Consider the following 19,254-nt stretch of genomic DNA (forward strand, 5'->3'; position numbering starts at 1 on the left):
CGAACCCAGGGCCTTGTGCTTCCTAGGCAAGTGCTCTACCACTGAGCTAAATCCCCAACCCCCACCTGAGTAAATTCTTACATGGAGCAGGTAGAACATACAGTAGCTCACTTTCTTTCCCTATCCACATATTGGTAGATCTCTAGGCTGCTCCATGTTTCGCCTGTTGAATAATAACGCATTTTAATAATAGAGCTTTGTCTCTTCCGGTCAGCTGGGAGCTTGCAAATTGACTTCTGTGTGAGTCGGTTCAGTGTGCTCTTTTTAGAGACGAAGTTAAATTGACCATTTTGTAATTTCAGGCTCGACTCAAAAAACATGCAATCTCATCTCCATTTGCCACAATCGCTTGCTTTCCCATCTCAGATGGGTGGGCGTGGACCTGGCTTCTGTTCAGAACAGCATTGTCCTTCCAAAGCCACTGTGCTTCAGAGCAGCGCTCCCCTGCATTTTTCTCGAAATTTCCACCCATTGTTTCATACGCTCTCCAGCAAGTACAGACACTCATGTCATCTTCTCCCACCTTTATTCTTTGAGACTCAGTCTTCCTATGGAGCCCTGCCTGTCCTGGAACTAGCTATGTAGCACAGGCTAGACCCAAAGATATAATGAACCTCTCTGTTTTAGCCTCCACAGTGCTGGTTACAGGTATGAGGCACCATCCTGGCCTTTTTTTTTTATAAGAATCATTTTATATAATCTTAGTTTGTCTGGCATCCCTTCATATTACATCAACTACAACCTTTTATGTAGTTTTCTTCATTTCTGAAAGCTTGTCTGAAAAATGAAAACACTTGATTTGAGGTATTCTTCAATCATTTCATGTCTTCCATGAATGTATCTTACTTTCTGTTAAAAGACCTTTAATATGATGAACATATATTTCTATACACATGTATATGTATATATATGATATAAAACTTAAGTCTTTAAACCCAACAACTCACAAATATTTTAAGTGGATGTATACGAAGTTACAAAGGATCTTACCACTTATCTGAAAATAAGGATTTTTTTCTTCATGTGTCTATAAGGATGCTAATCCTGTGTATGTGTGCCCACATGTGTAGATGCATGGGGGTGTACATTTGTGAGAGCATTCATGTGGAGGTCAGAGGTTGATAGTGAGTGTTTTCCACACTCGGTCTCTATCTACTGAGCCAGGATTCCTTGCTGAACCCAGAGCCTGGGGATTCTGTCAACCTAGCTAGTCAGTTTGCCCCAGGAACCCCTTCCCTCTGACCACTGATTGCTGGACTCTCAGGCCAGCCATCAGACCCAAACTGATTTTACCACAGTACTTAGGGTTCAAACTCAGGTCCTTAAACTTGCATGGTGAGTGCTCTACCCATTGAACCACCCCCGCCCCCATCCAGGCTCCTGTGAGAACTTACAGGAGACAATGTGCCCCTTGGTCTAGCTGGTACATTTGTGTCCTGCAGCTGTGGTTCTTCCCCATGCTATCAACAGCATCCTTGCCCACTCTGCGTGTTTTCTAGTGAATTTGCTGTGTAGATCCACTTCACAAATGTCAAAGGCTTTGGCAAGTCTGTGGTTCTCTCCTAGATCCTGGACTCTGCCTGTCACTATCCCATAACAGAAGCTAAGATCTGTACATTAATGTGTTTGGCTGTGCTCTGTCCAAACTCAGAGCAGCAGGCTATAGCTGGGATCTGGCCCCTGGGCTCAATCTTCTGGCCCTTGTTCTACATATTTCAGACTCACTTCACTTGGCTTGATGGTAGATCCTGCACCATCATTCCTGCACCGTCATTCTGGTTGTATGGCTTCATTGACCTTTGAATATAAAGAAGATAAACCCAGAGGTTCCTCATTCTTGCCTAATGATAAAGTATATTGTTTGTTCTGTTCTTCTGCTAAGGGTCTCACACAAACTGTTTACATCTCTGCTCTTAAAGCAAACTGTAGTCTGAGTTAACATTGTCATTTTATTGTAGTCGTTACATACAAGATCTCAACCTGGTTTGAGGGTATTTTTGTGTGTGTGTGCAAGGTCAACCATAAATATCATTCTTCAAGAGTCATCCATTTGGTTTCTCAAGACAGTCTCTCCTTGGGATTTGCGTCCGTCCACGTAGACTGGCTGACCACTGAGCTCAGGGATCCTCCTGTTTCCCACTTTCCCAGTGTTGGTTATAGGTGTGTGTCAACACAGTTAGCTTTTTATGTGAGGTCTGTGATGCAACTCGGGTCCATACACTTACATGACAAACGCTTTGTCAACTAAGCCATCTCTCCAGCCTGAGCTCCTGATTCTTGACCCTTAATTTTCCAATTCTGTTCATTTGCAGAGTAGTAAACACCCCTGAATCTTCTAACTAGTGATACTCTGACATCTTTCCAATCTACCAGTGAAGACTTCGGCCAAGCTGCCATTACTCCATGAACATGTAAGGATGTGTCTATGGTTCTGTAAGCTAAAATAGGCGCCACAAAGTTATGAGTAGCTGCAGTTGACCCCTTGAAAACAGGTCAAGGTGAAGAGCTTCTGGTGGCTCTTCATCATTAAACACCCCCCTTGAGATGGTCACGTGTGTAAGCTCAGAGAAGCCCCAGAGCTCTGGTAGGCCCACCTTCTTTGGTATCAGATTCTCCACTTTGAGGCTGCTGTGTAAAGTACAACTGCTGAGGGAACTCTGGTGACACTTGATTTGACAAAGTCACATATTCCCATGACAAAGCTTTCAGTTAGTCACATTAAGGTTCCAGGATGCTTGTGAGGGGCATTTTCAAGTCACCAACTTGAACTAAAGATTGTCTGTGGAGGAGAAAAACAGTTAAGTTTGTTGTTTTGGAGTCCCTAGCACTCCCAGCAACCGTGCTTACTTCCCAGGACTAGCTTGTCATTGCTTTGCAAAATGAGACAATGAATTCTCGACTCTTGGGAGTACTCCTTGGTAAAGCAAGACCTGTGGTTTATCAGAAAGTTGGTCAAGTGTGGCTTGATTGCGGCTCTGGTAAGTCTTAAGGTAAGGGGATAGATAGAGGTGGCCATACAAGTGCCTTCTGGGAGGGAAAACTCTCGTGGTCTCTCACCTCCTCCATCGCGTTTGATGCAAAAATGAGTAAATTCTGTTTTGTTATACTTTTTCAAATGAAGTAAATTAAATTGTCCCTTTTACAATATAAATCTGAATATTCTGAGTAAAAAAATCAGAGGTGCTGGGGAGGTGGCTCAGTGAGAGGACTTGCCTAGCATGTGTTCTCTCTCTCTCTCTCTCTCTCTCTCTCTCTCTCTCTCTCTCTCTCTCTCTCTCTCTCCCTCCCTCTCTCATGTACAGAGACAGACAGACAACAGACAGACAGACAGACAGACACAGACACAGAGACACAGACACAGAGACACAGAGACACAGAGAAAGATTAAGCTAATGAAGTCTGAAGTCCCTACAAGATTTTTCAGGTTCTAAAACCCAAAGGACTAAAGGAGAATTATTTGAAAAGGAAAAGCAATTCACATTTATTCAGTGCTTGCTGGGTGCCAAGACTGGCAGAGTGTGCTTTATGTGTACAGCCTCCTCCAAGACTCTTCCAACTAGTTAGGAGTTGGAAGATCTATGCAAGTTTTCACCAAGCCGACTTCTGATAACTCCAGAGCCCTGGAGTTCTTTCAACACCATCTCCTGGGGTTTGGACTCTAACTGACCTTTGTTACCTATTTAGCTCTCAACAGATCTCTATCTCGTTTGTGACTGAACTAATAACACTGATGGAACATGGAGGCATCTAAGTTTATTTAAGGGGCGAGGCCCATTAACTATGCAACAGTTTTATGGCAGTTAACGGTGGGGAATATTCAACAAAATGAAAGAGGAAATGGCAACAAAGAAAATGTCAGAATAAACACTCTGGCTTCTTCCTGGACACCCGCTTCTGCATTTATAAACAAATGCACCCTGAGCTCCACAGTGAGCACTGGAAGAGGTTTCTTTCTGCCCCATGAGAACACAGACAGCTAAAGGCACCTCTCCAAAGCAAGCCCTCAGCAGGCACCTCGTCCTTGGACTCCGGAGCCTTTGGGACTCTGAGCACTATTACATTTATGATATCTGTGAGTGTTTGAAAAGAGATTTCTCTTTAAATTGTGGCTAAACTTCTTGCTTATTTTCTGAGACAAGCTCAAACGGTTTTTAATTCTTATACTTCTAGCGATGCGAGCTTTCGCCTTAACGTTTGTAGCGTGGCAGCAAAGTCGGCGACCTCACAGCACATTGACCTTAAGGCAGTTCCTGTAGCAGTGTCAGAGTCACAGCAAATTGAGTGAAAAGGACAGAAAGTTCCTACATTCAGGTTGGGGGAGATGGATCAGTGAACAGTGCTTGCTACCCAAGGTGGAGAGCCTGCGCTTGTGACCCAGCACACACACAGAAAGCCAGGCACGGTGGCATATATCTGCAATTCCAGAGCTGTGGAAGCAGAGGTAGGTGGACTCTGGGAGATCATTCAACCAAGCTGAAATGGTCAGCTCTGTGTTGTGAGACCCTGCCTCAAAAAGCAATACAGAGAGTGATTGAGAAAGAGATCTAAAGTCAGCTGTGCAGACACAAGTGCAGGTACACACACACATGTGCATACACAAAACACATACACATCCCCACGTGTATGCACACACATACACACAGGTGCTTATGCACACATACATGCATGCACACATACATGTACACACAGGTGCTTACACATACATACACAGGTGCTCAAACACATGAACACACACACCCACATGCATGCACACACGTACACACAGGTGCTCACACACACACATGTGCTCACACACACACACACATGCATGCACACACATGCATGCACACACATATACACAGACGCTCACACACACACATATGCACACACACAGGCCCTTGCACACACAAACACACACTTACAATAGAGTTTGTACTGATGTAGCACTCCTATTAGTTTGGACAAATATCTAATGGTGTGTGTTCCCCCACCTCCATTTTAGTGGCCTACAGGGTAATTCCACCAAACCAAAGTCCTTGATGCTTCTCCATAGTCTCTCCCTGATTCAGCCCATGGTCTTCTCTGTGGGCAGTGTCACAGCTGAACATAAAAGTTCAGTCTCTGGTACTGGTTTCATTTATTTTTTTTTCATACTCTGGTATCTTTCCTCCAAATCTTTTCATGCTTGGAAGCTCATTTTTTTTTGTTATAGAAGTCTGTTTAATCTAGATACACAGTCTGTTTATCTGTCCCTCCAATAAAAGTCTTCCTGACTTCTGTTAAGTTGAGGCAATGGCAAATATTTGTGACAGGCTTGAATTTGGATTTCAGTCCCTTTAGGCAAAAACAAAGACTCTCATGAATGGATGTATCAAGGGTACATTGGATTCTGTTAGAAACTACCAGACTGTCTTCTTAAGGCTCCTTACCATATGTACTGTCTTGGCAGTGGCTGAGAGTCCCTGTGACTCCCGCCGCTCACCGGAATTTTATGGTGGTTTGTGGAAGGGGCTGGTGTGAAGGCCGGAACCTATGATCAGAAATGACAGCTGGTGGAAAAGAACACCTGGCTTTCTTATCAGCCTGTCCTGATACAGAGAAGGAAGGGAAGAGGGAGGGACCTGGAGTAGAACAATAGTCTGCCAACAAACACCATAAGCTAGAGTCAATATGCGCGGTCTACAAGAAGAAGATAACTTGGCTAAACTACAACCAGGAAAAGAGAGAGCATGGAGTGCTCTCGACATGGCTCATGGGGCATGGTCCCCAAGTTAAGTCTCTCCGAGACCAGAATTGCTTTGTTTTAAGATTTATTGTTATTTTTATGTATATGAGGGTTTTGTCTGTGTATACCTAAGTGTCCTGAATGCATGCCTGGTGTCTGAGGAGGCAAGAAGAGGGTGTAGGATTCCTTGGAACTAGAGTTACAGACAGTGTGGGTGATGGAAACTGAACCTCAGTTCTCTGCAAGAACAGCCAATGTTCTTAACCACTGAGCCATCTCTCCAGGCTCACCCGCCCCACCCCCCCAAAAAAATCTGGATTTTGTGTGTTTATGTTTTCTAATCAGTCTTGGGAGAAGTTATATTAAGTCTTGATTTTTCTTTAACCCTTCTCTGGCAGCAGGGGTTTCAGTGGACTTCCTCATTTCATCCTTCCCACTCTTTTCACCTGAGAGTTAACACATCTGTTTAGAGGCTCCTCCGAGTCTCTGATCCTACCCACTGGGGGTAAAAGCAGCCTGCGTGGAGGGAGCTCCAACAGCTACTTTCACGTTTTTACTAAACTAGATGCCAGCCAGTCTTCCTTATTGCTAAAAAATCCTTCCCGAATATCACAACCAGGACTGGCCTAGTGATTTCTTTTAAAGGGAGATATGTGCATTTTTGGAAGCATAGAGGAAAAAAGAAGAAACTATCTGAAAAAAGTTATGGATGTATGAAGAATAAAGAGGTGTGTCTTAGCTGTGGTGTTTTATTGCTGTGAAGAGGCACCATGACCATGGCAATTTTTATAAAGGAAAACATTTAATTGGGACTGTCCTACAGTTCAGTGGTTTAGACATGGCAAGAAGCACAGTGGTGTCTCTAGGGTGCGGGAGAGGTAGTTGAGAGTCATACATCTAGATTGGCAGGCAGAAGGAAGAAAAAGTGACATTGGGCCTGGCTTGAGTACTTGAAATCTCAAATCCCACCTGCAGTGACATACTTCCTCTAAAAAGGCCATACCTCACAATAATGCCACTGCCTGATGATCTATGAGTTTATGGCAGTCATTCATATTCAAACAAATAAGATAGTAGGGAGATCAATTTAGAACACCCATGACTACAGAGAAACAAACACAGGAACACAGAGAGGAGCAGGGAAGGTTTGGAAGGTACTTGAAATTTTTTTTTCTAAGGAGATCCCATGGAAATCCCCAAAAAACCCAGGATGCTGCCAAGACAATAGGTTGCTCTCTGCAAACTGACAGTGGGGTCCCATTGTGGAAGAGAACACCCACACAATTCATTGGGCATGGAGAAGGCAATCTGGTGCTTACACAGAACCTTCACCCCTTTGTTCCAGTACCTTTGGTATGAGAAGGTATCCTGAAGGCTACCAAAACAGGTTAATACCAACCACCCCACAAAATCTTTGACTTTCAATCTGTCCTGCCTGCAAAATCTGCTAGGGCAATGGAGGCACAAAGTTTGTGGGAATGACCAACCAGTGTCTGATTTTACTTAAGGCTCATGCCAGGAGATGGAACTCATACCTGACAATGATTAAGTGACCAAGAATCAGAGACTAGATACCCCAGAGAAGGAGGATAAAACCAAATACTACTGGTAAAAAAAAATTATCTATAAAATGACTTCTAATGACATTCTGCTATACTCATAGATCAGTTACTCAGTCATCATCAGAGAAGCTTCCTCTTGAAGCAGAGAGGAACAAATACAGAGACCTACAGAGAGAGAGAGAGAGAGAGAGAGAGAGAGAGAGAGAGAGAGAGGAGAGAGAGAGAGGAGAGAGAGAGGAGAGAGAGAGAGAGAGAGAGAGAGAGAGAGAGAGAGCGCACTTGGAACACACAGTTCTAAATGGGATGTCTCCATAAACATCCCTCCCTTCAGAGCTCAGGGAACCTCATGGAAGAGGAGGCAGAAAGAACCAGTGGGAATGGAGAAGAGCAGAAAAGCAAGACCCCCTAAATCAACAGAGCAAAGCTCATATAAACTCACAGAAACTGAGGCAGCATGCACAGAGCCTTCACAAGTCTGCCCTGGTCCTCTGCACATATATTATCTCTTCCAGCTTGGTATTTTTATGGGATTCCTGAATATGTGAATGCGTGGGTCTCTGATCCTTGTGCCTTCTCTTAGGGCTCGGTTCCTTCTGTTGGTTTTCCTTATCCAACTTTGACATGATGAGGTTTTTTTTTTTTATGTTTGTTTCTTTGTTTGCTTGTTTTATCTTACTATACTTTCTTAAGAAAAGAAAAAAATTCCAAAAGCCAAGAAGGGTCCTGGGGAAAAAAGCCCCCTCCCCAAAAGGCCCCATTTGAAAGTGTTTATAAGTAGAATGCACAGACTCCATGATTCTGTCATTTAGCTGAGGTGGCTCTTGGTGTATTTGGGATCATGGGTCTATTAAGGACATCCTTGGTGGAGAGAAAACTCACCTGAAGGAATGTTTTCAATCTACCTGAACTGTGCACTAAGTTACTCAAGCAAAACTTGCTTTGAGGATAAGGGGTTTGTTACAGTCTTACTCTGCACAAGAGCCATTTCCTGCTGTTGGCATTAGTTTCCCAGTCATCTCTAATGGGCCATGAATTTTGTGACTCGAATAGTACATGATCTCTTAAGCCAATATATCAGGTGTGTGGTTGTATTTCTAGGGCAAAGTTGGAAGTGACTCTTAACATGTGCCCGAGGATCACTATGTAAGCAAGGCAGAGCGCCAGCACTTGAGCAACACGCCCTGCCCAAGCACAGCAAAAGCAGCTAATCCTCTAACACTTCAACAATATGAGCATTAGTCTCATTTTGTTGATTGACTAAGATTTAGAAAGATTAAGCGGTTTGCCTAAAGTTTTATTAAGCAACTCTTTAAGCATCTGGTACTGTGTAAAAGAATTCAAGTTAAGCAAATCATGGCTTTGGTACATTTGTACAGGCTATTGTGAGGGGGTGTCGAGATCGTTCCACAGATAAAGTGGGTTTTTGTGGGAACACCAGTGAGAGTTCTTTTCTTGAAAAATAAGGTGGAAATGAGAGAGGATACCTTACGTCAACCTTTGGCCTCCACATGTGCACATGTAGGTGAGCAGAATTTCACACGTGTGCAACACACACATATACACATTTTACAAACTAAAATATAACACACAGTTTTGGAATGTCAGCACTCAAGGTTACCCTCAGCTAGGTAGTGAGTTTCCGGCCAGCCTGGGCTACGTGAGACTATCTCAAAACTTAAAGCAAACAAAAAAAGCAAAAACAGAACTTACAATTTTAAAATATCTGTACTTGAGATTATAAAAGCAATGTTCGAACTTGGGGCTTGACTCTAATGCCAACCTAACGACCTAGAGGTTTGGCCTCCTCCCAGACTCTGGGTGCTGGCTTTAAGAAGTGAGGCAATCTTGACACCCAAGCAAGGAACACACCCCAGACACTTGAACTTGAGACAAAGCAATGGCCTGTGCATGGAACAAGAATGTGCATGAATCACAGATTCACTTCTAGATTTATCCACGTAGAGCAACGAGCATAGCTTCCTGTAGCATTAAGTGTGCCATCCATGCATCTGTCTGCACTTTCACTGTGGTGTCAACTTACCTGTGGCCAACTACAACCTGAAAACGCTGACTGTTCCAGAAACAAACAAATCTTCGGTTTTAAACTCCATGCCTTCCTGAGAACTCGCAGCGCTCATCTGAGAGAGAGCCACCCCTCCTGTCCATTCTGTATACACTGCCCACCTGCTCATCCCTTGCCCTCTTAAACATAACTCTCAGCCTTCAGTGTTCATTACCAACATGCACAGCTTTTTCACAGACGACAGAAGCTTTAGAACTTTGGTGCTTTGAAGTGTGTTTCTCCCTCTGTGAACAAGGACAGAAAATTCTGTGGTCCCACCTGCCAGGACAGAAACAGCAGGGCCGATTTTAGATCTGAAGATGCATTTATGTCTCAGTCTCTATTTTCCTTCCTGTCCTACCTCCTCTTGGTCCTGCCCATCCTGACCACCCAGAGGCATTTGGGCCAATGCTCATTTCCCACCCCTCCCATTCTCTTTGACCTATACACCCAACTACTTGTCAAGCAAATATTCAAAGTGCTGAGTGAGAGGCATATGGTAGAGATGGAAAGATAGCACCATTCACCTGTTCTCAGGGCATGGAAAGTCTAAAGGGAAGACAGATTTGGAAACTGCTGCCATGTCCCTGGCAATTGTGACTATATGGTAGAGGCTGTTGGCCTTATCTCTGCAGTGAAGCTGGGCCTGGTAAGGAAGGCAAAGGTGATGTGTGTGGCCAGAGTGTGTGGACTTGCTGAGGGGCATGAGTAGAAGTGTGCACCAGCCAGCCTGAGTAGGTGTGCTTCGTGGCACCATGAGAATTCAGAGTGTATCCCTGCCCTTCTACAAGGTGAGCTGGGAAAGCTTCAGCTGAGAGTAGGTTGGATGTACATTCATTTAAAAGGATCAGCCAACAGCTGCATGGACAAGGAGAGAGTACAAGAAATCTCAAGGGAGTAAGCAAGAGGTTAATGGGGCAGCATCTTCAAGGCTATAGATTGATCTGAGGTGAGAAATGAGTGTCATGGGGCACTAAGGGGAAGTGATGCCTTCTTGAGGCCTAATTCAGGAGTTGGGGTGGTATAGTATGCTTATGTGACCTTGTTAACACCTTCACTGCCATTATAGGAAGTCATCACGATGTTGTCTGTGCTGATTTTGTCAAACTTCACATGGGACGCTGGGGATTTGTGGAGGTGAGTCAGTGTGAGTGGTTGTGTACTTCAGAGCTAAGGTGACTCTAGAGGAGCTCTGACGATCGGCACCTGATAGCCCTTGTGTAGAAAGCCCCACACAAAATTTGTTTAGCTTGAGTTTTAAAATAAAGCTCATGCCTTTGTTTGTACGACTGCTACCCACTGCCTCCCTGTTCTGCTATTGGACTCGGGCCTCACACATGTGTGTGGATTACATGCATTAGTGACTAACTCCAGCGCATGGTTGTGACATTAGGGAAAGAAAAGCACCTCCCGGAGGAACCATTCATGCAAGAGCAAGTCCAGCTTTGAATTCTCTACCTCAAGCTCTTCCTGTGCCTTTTGTCTCCTGTCTCCTACATGAGCCTAAATCTGTGCCTCCTCTGTCCTTGTGTGTCCGTTCTGTCTGTGTACGTGTGTGTGTGTGAGCGAGTCGTGTGGCTGTCAGTGTGTGCTGTGTACATCTGATCCTAACAGAAGGCTTTGCTCTGTATTGGACATCACAGACACCATCACATGAAAAAAGAATGGGGTACTTTTCAGAAATCTTTAACAAGGAATTAAGACACGAGCTACAACAGACCCAGATAGCAAACACCCCTGTTTATAAATCAATGTCCATAGTAGATGCTTTCAAGTTTTATGGTGGATTTTAGGAAGCTGTCATAATAATATGATACAGGCATATTATTATGGTCAGGGCATGGGAAAGCAGGTAACTTAAGATACTGCTCTCTATTAGTTTGGGTCATAAAAGTTGACTGTATAGGAAATCTGAAGCAAGAAAGTTTGATTACTATGCGGGTCTCTTAAAAGCAGGTTAAACAGTCTGACCACACCTTAGGCTAGCTGTCTTAAGTGACTCCAATGTGTATGACTAACTCTGGCTGTGAGGTCCAGCAGAAGTTCCAGTCTCTGTAAGAGACATTTTCAGAACATTAAGCTATACTCCACCCCTCCTTATAATTTTTGAGTCAGGTCTCACCAAGCTATGTAGATTGGCCTCAGATTGTGTCTGTAAGCCAGACTGGCTTTGAACTTGAGTTATACCTGCCTCAGACTTCTATGTAGCTGGGAATATAGGCTTGACCCACCATTTTTGTAGAACACTACAAGTTAGGAATCATTACTTTAAATCAACACACACACACACACACACACACACACACACACACACACACACACACGAGCTCTCAGTTCATGATATCTGTCTCTAATTTCCCAAAGAACAGTGTAGGAGAGGTTGTAAATGCAGTCCTCTGTTCATGTGGAAGGACACCTCATAGATGATATCCTTTGTAAATCCTGATTAGTGAGAAGGGTCTCAAAGTCACACTGTGAGTCCTGTGTAATCCTCCTCTGAGGGCATTAGAAATATTTCATCCTTGCCATATTACTTCATGTGCATAAAAAAAAAAACTGAGCCTCTGTATGGGAACAAAGGTCTCGCCTGCACAGGGAATGTGGTAACCACCAGCCACTCAAAAGTCACAGACAATCCTGAGCTCAATGTCAGAGGTAAAGTGGTGTCTCTCATCATGTCCCACAAAGAGAGGTCCCACATCATCAGTAAGGGAGAGCTTGGAAAACAGCCAGTGGGTACCTGTCAACTCTACATGATATCTCTCCTCCTTCCCAGAGAATAAGGTCCTCAGCAAGAGGCCTGGGCCACTAGGCATGACAGAAGAGGAGGAGCTGACCTGTGTCTAACACGGACGTCATCCTTGAGAGGAGCTCAGTTAAGAGCATGGTCACTCTTGTAAAGGACAGAGATTTGGTGCATATGCACACAAACTTAAAAAGACCAAATTCCACAGGGCAGGCATTGGCTTCCCAGAGAGAGGCTGAAGGATAGCTTTTCACCAGCTTTCTCCTAAGTTGGTTTGAAGCTGACCTCAGAATATGGGGCCCATGAGGACTTGAAGTACACAGCCTTGTGAAGGAGATACAGCTCCTTGAGGAAATGGCTCCCAGGAAGACACAGCTCTGTGTAAACATAGGCCCCCTGCCTCTGCTCCTCTGTGAAGACATGGCCCTAATCTCTCATTGTAATTGATATTACAACAAGATCATCGACAAAAATGTCATTAAAAGAAGTGATGAAAATTCTCACACATTTTGTGGAGGAATTAACACACACACACACACACACACACACACACGGAATCACTTAGACATAAAAGGTGTCCAAGATAAAACACACACACATGCACAAACACACATGCGCAAAACACACATGCACAAACACACATGCACAAACACATACACACACACACACACACACACAAAAGGAGTAACTTGGAAATAAAAGGTGTCCAAAATAACATGCACACACTCACAAACACACACACACACACATACACACACACGGAGTCACTTGGACATAAAAGGTGTCCAAGATAACACACTCACACACACAAACACACACACACATGCACAAACACACAAACACACACATGCACAAACACACACATGCACAAACACACACATGTACACACACACATACACAAACACACATACATACACACACATGCACAAACACACACACACACACACACACACACACACACACACACACAAGACACCTGCTCTTACCAGGTCTTTCCTGTCAGACACTGAGGATCTGTTATCCACTGCAGTGATTACACGTAGTTGTCACATTATTCTATGAAGAAATCCGAGATTCTGGGTTGAACTGGTTCATTAAACCTCCCGAATTCCCAACCTCCACTTACTTCACTCCATGGTGGTTCTGGGGAGCCTCGCCTAGTGCAAGCTGGTCCTTGTGCCATGTGTGGATGTTAAAGTTGCTGGTCCTTTCTGAAACCCAAATCTTTGCAGAGGTCTTCAGAGGTTACAGGGAGGTCTGTGCACTAGGGATGAGTGTGTCCTCTGTGTGTCCTCTGTTCTTGGCCCAGCCTGTACCTAGTTTCTGTTCTACATGTGAGCATTGGCTCCTTCATCTACTGATTCAAACGCACAAACAGCCATTTCACAGAGACTACCAAATGAGTACACCAGGAAAGTATGGATGAGTGTGGTGTGTAGACCAGTGCCATACGTGGAGCTCTCCCTGTTGTAGTCAGTATGTCTAGATCAGGTGCAGACAAGACCCTCAGGAGAGGAGCAAAGGTTTCATGTGACCCACTAAACTCAAAAGAAATGAAACTCACAGCCAGGCTACAAGGTCCTTACCCTGAGAAGCTTCCTTAAGGACTAAAAGGATCTCGGTAGGGGGCGGGGGGAGACTTATAAAGTATCCGGTCTCAGAAGTCCTGACTCCCAGACAACTGTATCCCATAGCTGAGTGTTAAATATCCAGATATTTAGTGTTAAAGCTTAAAAGGACCCAGAGATTATTCCTATCTTTAAAAAAATATTGTGTTTAAATTTTTTTTGATTGGAGACTACCCCATATGCAAAGTTTAATTTTCTGTTTACTGGTTTGCTCGTGGTTTGTTTTATCTTGGTCTTGAGGCAGGATTTTGTATTGCCCATGCTGTCGTAAATTTTGTTTATAGCTGAAGATGACCTTAAATGTCTGATGCCTCTGCCTCTACCTCCCAAATGCCAGGATCACAGGAGTGGAGCACCATTCCCGTCTAAAAGCTTATTTTAAAAATGAGACCTCTGATTCAGGTTAGAGGCATGGTGTTACTGATCCCATCTCTGAGGAGTGAATCTCTAACGGATGCAGCCATTCTGACTGAAGCTTTATAGTTCCTTACTGGAATTCCTAGTGAGTGGAGCTATTGGGAGTGAAAACGGTGACAGTGTGTTCCTGAGACAGCTTGCTCCCAGAGACGTGTCTCTACTGCTCTGCCTGACTCACTACTCAGGGTATTACTAAAACCGTGTGCTTTGCACCTTGTCTCATGCTGCTTTTGGCTGCTCATGTGTTCCTGTCCCGTCAAAAGTAACTAAGACACTGCATCCAAGAGTGGCATTTAAACACTTTTACCTGACACAGGTGCTCGTTGGCTCTTTGAGATGGATTGGGAAACCGCTGGTGCTTCCTAACCATTGGCTTGCATTCAACCTGGCAGGCAGCCTCAGACCCCAAGAGCCATGCTACAGCCTCACAGGGCATGTGACTTTCCCACAATGTTCCTCTATGGCTGCCTTGAGTAAAATTATGGTCTGGCTTTGCTTCAGAGCTTCTGGTCCACGTCCAGAAATCAAAGGGTTTACTGACTCTGAGTTAAATGGAAGGTTCCTTGGGATCCAATGTGCCTGTGTGTACACACGCACCTGTGTCGAAGCAAGCATACTTATGTTTGCATGTATGTAGGGAAGCTTGAAGTCAATGTTGGGCATCTTTCCCCATCATCTCTGCCTTGTTTTCTGAGACAGGATCTCTCCCTGAACCTAGAACTCACCTATTTGCCAGCCTAGTTGGCTATCAAATTCCAGGGATCCAGAAGAGTACATCCCAGACCTGGAATTACAGATGTGCACAGCAGTACCCTGCTTTTTACGTATATACTGGGGATCTAGACTCAGGTTGTGTTTTCTTGGCAAGTGCTTTAACTGAGTCGTCTCCTCAGCTCTCTTGAGTCTTTTTGAGACTGCCTCACTGAGGCAGTCAAGCTGCCTCAAGCTCAGGCTGACCTTGAACTCTTGACTCTTCCTATACTAGCCTCGCTTGAGAACTTACAGGCATAAGCCAAAATAACCCAGATGACTTTTATCTCTCTTTGAGGTGATAAGACACACTGACATTCAAAGGCTGGAAAGACTATGAAGTCTTGTGCCAGGAAGAGCAAAGAGCAGAAAGGGAAACTACCATGAGGAGCTGGTAGCTGTGCAGAACGCTGCTGCAGGAGCTGTACTGCCGTGGGTGTGGTGGGAATGATGCCTGATGGGGCACAGAGGCTCAGGCTCACAGTGGGCCTGAGGTAAATCAATCAGGGAGCCTCAGTCGTCCCTGAATGGAGGGCCATCTGGGAGAGGTTTTTTAAATGCTGAGATGGAGCCACACAGGAAGGCACAGGAAAGTTGTGGTGACTTTGGGGTTAGGAAGAGAAGTCCTAGGAAACCAAGCTTGTTCGGTCGTGGTAAAAAAAAAAAAAAAAAAAAAAAAAAAAAAAAAACATGGTGTCAAGGAGAACATGGGAAGGCAGAAGGTAGGTTTTATCTAGTTGTCCCAAGGCCTAGTAGGCTGGCCAAGGAGTTTTACAAACAGTCCTGTCGTGTACTGCCAGGGTAGCTTACACTTACAACTGGAACATCCCAGACGTAATGCCTTCTACCACTCCCATCTGCCCACTTCTGCCTAGCGAATGGGAACCTCAGTTTAACATCAAGTAAGTATAGACTCCTGCAAGGACCTCATTGGTTCCGAGACGTAAACAGGAGTAGGACAGTGGTGTTGGCCAGTTCAGCTGCCTATGTAGTTCCTCTGAAAACCAGGAGAGGGCACCACATAAGTCCCCACAAAGTTCAGTGCCACCCTGAGCACCTTTCAGTAGGACAAGGGGCCCTGGTGATGATAACATTTCTGCCATTTTGCCTCTTGCTACTGTGGCTTGTCTTGCGGTCTCTACTCCCCCCTTCTTATTTTTCTTCGGTTTTTCCTTATTGTGCATATGACTGTTTTTACCTGCATGTATGCACATGTACCACGGATGTGCCTGATGTCCCTGCAGGTTAGAAGACATCGCAAGATCCTCTAGAACAGGAGCTACTCATGGTAGTGAACCAACACCATGGGGTGCTGGGAATCAAAGCTGCAAGATCTACAAGGGTTCCTAACTGCTGAGCCATCCTCTCTAGCCCCCTTTTCTTTTAAAGAGTGGGTATTGAAATTCTGACCCTACTGTGTATTTATATAAATCTATATAAAACATTACTTCGTGTTAGGTTGTGTTTTAATGGCACAGGAAGTGAACAGCCCCAAATGAACTCTGGGTTCAGCACTTCCTGACTGCACAAGCACGTGGGCACAACTGCTGCTCTTCAGCTGGGAGTACACACGACGATTGAAATCCTGCCGTGCTTCTTGCTCTGTGTCCAGCCACTCCCAGGACTCTGGGCAATGCTCCAGCCTGGCAATGCAGCATTGGTCTGACTGTGCTAGTAAGGGACACATCAGAGGCTGAGGCAGAGAAAGCTCTCTCTGACACTGTTGTCATTGTTCTTGACCAAGCACAGCAAATGTCTGCTGAGCGGTCTCCACACTTACTACTAGATTTCTCTTTAAAGATGCTATTAGTGGGTTTTGTAAGAAACATAATTCCTCAGAAAGTTTATTGAAAATGTTGGCCTTGAGAAGGGCAAAAGTGCGATTTGAGCCCATGTGTTTCTGGATACAAAATTGTGAATTCTGGGAGCCTGTGAATCCTGAGGTGAGAGGTGTCTGTGACATCTTAGGGCAGTAAATTATCACATGCGTTCGTTTGTGTCTCAGACACACACTAGTGAAGTGAACTTCTTAACAGTGGGAGGAAACTAAACAAAGTCACAGAGGAATGTTCCAGGGTAAGGTGCAGCTTCCATGTGGCCAAAACCAGATAGGGAATCCAACCTATTGCCAATAGATTAAGTATACTCTGGAAGGAAGGGCGAGGCTAGACATACCGGAGCTGTGTGGCAGAAACTCCGGTGGACACAATTCAGAGTGAGTTCGATGAGGAAAGAGACTCAAGGGTGTGCTCACTGGAAGAGTCCAAGGTCACAGAAGACTTGCACAGGGCCAGCAAGATGGTGCAGCAGGTAAAGCCATTTGCTCTGAAGACTGAAGATGTGAGTTCAAGCCCCAGAACCCATGTGATGAAGGAGAGACCTGGCCCCTGGAAGATTCCCTCTGACCTGCACATCCATGCTGTGGCTTGCAATACACACACACACACACACACACACACACACACACACACACACATACACACACACACACACACACACGCACGCACACACAATGTAATGTTAAAAGGTCTCAGTTTGGTTTAGTAACATGTCCCCCTCAGTGTCATGTCCTCAGCATGTGCTGCCTTCAGGGCTGCTGTTGATTTCACCAGTATTTCCTGTGCTTCAAGTGTCTAACGTTCTTTCTTTCCTAAGTGAGGTGGATCAGATCAGACATTGGCTTTATGATATATGGGAAGGGCTCAGCCCATGATAGAGGCTTGGTTTCCCCTTGTGAATGAATGTGTAACTGCTGGCACTGACCCAAGCTTGAGTGTTTATTTGCTTGGTTTTGTTCTGCTTTGTTTCAAATATATAGCTTTCCTTGTTGTACTTTAAAGATTTTTAGCCAGGAATCAATTTCCTTCTTACCAATTAAGAAATCCACATACATTCCAGATGTATTTCTAAGGGAAATTACTTCTACCCCACCTTCAAGTGACATTGGAAAAAAAATTACTCATTTTTTAATCTTTTTTCCATCTTAATTAAATTGGTTATTTCTTATTTACATTTCAAATGTTACTCCCTTTCCCAGTTTCCAGGCCAACATCCCCCTAACCCTTCCCCCTCCCCTTCTATAGGGGTGTTCCTCTCCCCATCCTCCCCCAAAAATTACTCATTTTAATATCATTTTAATATCAATTACACCTGTTCTTCAACTCAGACTTGCTCTGTTTGCTGGACAAATGGTTTGTGTCCTCCTGTGCATAATTGTGCTGATGAATAGACTCTGCAGTGTGTGTGTGTGTGTGTGTGTGTGTGTGTGTGTGTGTGTGTCTGTGTGTGTGTGTCTGTGTGTCTGTGTGTGTGTCTGTGTGTGTGTCTGTGTGTGTGTGTGTGCATGCGCGTGTGCCTTGTGTTCAGTAGAGATTCTACTGAACATGTGTGTATGATCACTATGTGTGTATGATCACTGTACTCTGCAGTATATGTGTTCAGCAGAGATTCTGCATGTATGTGTAGGTGTGTTCAGTAGCAGATTCTACATGTGTATGTATGATGTTTTAGACTCTGCATGAGTACTTGTGCGAATATGTGTGTGCATACTGTATGTATGTGTTCTGTAGACTGCATTATACAAATGTGTGCATGTGTGTTTATGCGTATGTACATACCAAAGAGATGGAGAAAGAAGAGATCAATAGAATCTGTGTGTGTGTGTGTGTGTGTGTGTGTGTGTGTGTGCATATTTGCAAATGTGGCCCTCTGGATTTTGAAGTTACAAAGAAAAGGGTTTAATTCATCTTTTGTCAGTGGCTATAGTACTAATGTAGTATCTTGTGAAATCCATCTTCTGGCTAGAAATCTATCACAGCCCAAAACTGTAACATCGTGTAAAGGAAGAAAATGTGAATCACGTTCTATTTCCATTTCCCCAATGAATTATTCAATCTCCTAAAATAATGTAGCTGGTGTCTTGGGCTGGATGTCCTATATTTAGAATGAGGAGACGTCTTCCTTCCCACAACTCACAGGTAGGTTAGAAGCAGATGGCATGACTTATTAAGGTATACTCTGTGAATTGGAGTTCACTTGTCTCAGTAGTAAGCTGTAAATGCCCTGTCTACACCAAGAAATCAGTGCTTGACATTTTTTGCAAATAGCTGGTTTGCAAAGGTTATATTTCGGAGTGCTTGAATTCTCCTATAACTTGATTTACTGTTGAATTGATGTAACAATAAGTTATTTTAATAAGGAAATGTTTTGTGTTAGCCTTTTTCTTTTAAAAACAAAACACAAAAAGCCTCAATTTTCTGTCTAAACGTCTATTACAGATTCCAAGACAAAGCACAAAAGCAGATGGTACAGAAGGTTTTGTTTTGGTGATGTATAATCAGACCACACGAATGAACTCTCTACTCAGCCCATGAGTGATAATGGAC

General features: G+C 44.2%; 1 protein-coding gene across 3 annotated transcripts in view; it reads left to right on the top strand.

Annotated features, from left to right (window-relative positions):
• Nucleotides 1-19,254, top strand: part of Far2 (fatty acyl CoA reductase 2) — a 114,052-nt gene that overhangs the window by 29,930 nt on the left and 64,868 nt on the right. The window contains exons 1-2 of one of the 3 annotated variants that reach the window (XM_087659000.1): nt 3,685-4,072; nt 4,171-4,441. The gene's annotated coding sequence lies outside the window, so the exon portion shown is untranslated. 3 annotated transcript variants of the gene reach the window in all.

This window comes from Rattus norvegicus, chromosome 4, assembly GCF_021556685.1.
Source record: "Rattus norvegicus strain SHRSP/BbbUtx chromosome 4, alternate assembly SHRSP_T2T, whole genome shotgun sequence".
Lineage (NCBI taxonomy): Eukaryota > Metazoa > Chordata > Mammalia > Rodentia > Muridae > Rattus > Rattus norvegicus.